The following is a 1,849-nucleotide window of genomic DNA, read 5'->3' on the forward strand; positions in this document are numbered from 1 at the left end:
TTAAAACTGCTCTGTGACTCACGTGACAATGTTAGGAAGCTGCGCCAGACTCTTTCATGTGAGTAAGAACGAAAGTGAAAGTAAAAAAACAAAAAACAAACAGCGTCGTCATTCTTGAACCTGAATATTCAAACGGCCGCGTATTACATGGTAAGCTTAGAAATGAATGTTCTTTTAAACATCAGAACAATACATGGTAAGTTTAGAAATGAATGTTCTTGTAAACATCCAATCATATATAAACCTGTGCTGCTATTTGAGGTTTGCTTTGCATTCATATATACACACATATAACATGAATAATTATTCTGGTATCAAAGCCGTCTTGTATAACTCTGTTTACATCCTGGATTCTGTGACGACGAACGTTCGACGAAAACTGGCTAAACATACTATTCTACTATTCTACCAGGACACTTTTTAATGTACAGAGATGGTTATTGTATGTACACAGTGAACCAATGATTGTTTATTCTCTTACGAAAACGCATGAAAACGAAGTGACGCAGCCTACTTTCACTAACTCTTTCCCTCACAATCTAAAGAAGTGTGAATCACAGATGCTTAATTGTCTAAAGGTGTAGCTGTGTGTTTTTCTGCCTATCGATGGAGCCGTGGCTGAGTTGTTGTTTTTTTTTTGGCTTTTTTTTGGCTCCGAGTGGGATGACATATTATTCGCATCTTTGCTTTTATGCTTTGTTTCACAGAAATGGAGGAGGATGATGAAGAATTGGAGAGAATGATGCTTTCTATATCCCCATCCAAACTCCAAGGCCAACGGAGTAAGAAAACCTCACACAGACATAGGTGCATGTGTGCGTGCGCGCGCACACACACACACACACACACACACACAAACAATATTTATTGTGGTTGCTATATCCATCTTTTACTAAAAGTACACCCATATGAATGTGAACTCAGGTTATTGCTGTAAAAGAGCTTAATGCTCAGTCAATTTTCCCTGAATAAACAACAGTTGATGATATTTATAAATATTCCATCCTTTCATACCAATCTTTGGTTTGTTCTTTTTTCATAGAAGTGGAGGAGGGTGAAGAATTGGGGAGGATGATGCTACCCACATATTCATCTAAAATTCCAGGCCAACTGAGTGAGAACCATATACATGCACATACATGCTCAAACTCACATACACTTCAGTCCTCTATATGCGACATCGGGTCCATCGGGTCCCAATAATTGAAAATATGGGATACCCAGAATAATCAAATATCTAAATTAATACATAACCAATATAACCAATAGATTCCTAATTAGAAACAATCTAAATGTAATAACCATTTGAAATTGGAGTCAGATTAAGTGGGGATGATTCTGACATCAATCAGGATTATCCATCCAACACACTGACAAATCACTGTTTGTTTATTAGGCGTGATCAGGCCTGTGTTAATGCCCATAAATTGTTATATTAACAGTAAAGGCTTTTATATGTCATTCTGTCTGTTTATGTAATAAATGCTTGAAAGTAAAATTATCTTAACTATGATTTCAGGTTCAGAAGTTGTTGGAGTCCCAGTGGTCAAAGGTCTTATTCCTACTGCATACTAGGGATGATTCTGACATGAATCAGGATTATCTGTTCTACATTGATTTGTTGCTGTTTGTTGGTTAGGCCACGTTCAGGCCTGTTCTAATTCTTGTGTTCAATTGTTCTACTAACATTGAAGGCATTTATATCTCATCATTGACGGTAAGTACAGAGTTCTTGTTTTGCATGTTTTTTCCATGCTATACTTTAAAGGTTTGGTATGTACATGATTTACAGAGTGAAAGATGTAAATCTCCAAAATGCAGAAGTACAGCAAAATAACAAATATGTATT

General features: G+C 36.4%; 1 long non-coding RNA gene across 1 annotated transcript; it reads left to right on the top strand.

Moving 5' to 3' along the window:
- Positions 1 to 704: 704 nt before the first annotated feature.
- LOC107719936 (uncharacterized) lies at positions 705 to 1,843 on the top strand. The gene is made up of 3 exons (XR_001637566.1): positions 705 to 782; positions 1,043 to 1,114; positions 1,520 to 1,843. It is a non-coding gene; the product is annotated as an uncharacterized LOC107719936 (long non-coding RNA).
- The last annotated feature ends 6 nt before the right edge of the window (positions 1,844 to 1,849 follow it).

This window comes from Sinocyclocheilus rhinocerous, unplaced genomic scaffold (genome assembly GCF_001515625.1).
Source record: "Sinocyclocheilus rhinocerous isolate Xijiao unplaced genomic scaffold, SAMN03320098_v1.1 scaffold11197, whole genome shotgun sequence".
NCBI lineage: Eukaryota > Metazoa > Chordata > Actinopteri > Cypriniformes > Cyprinidae > Sinocyclocheilus > Sinocyclocheilus rhinocerous.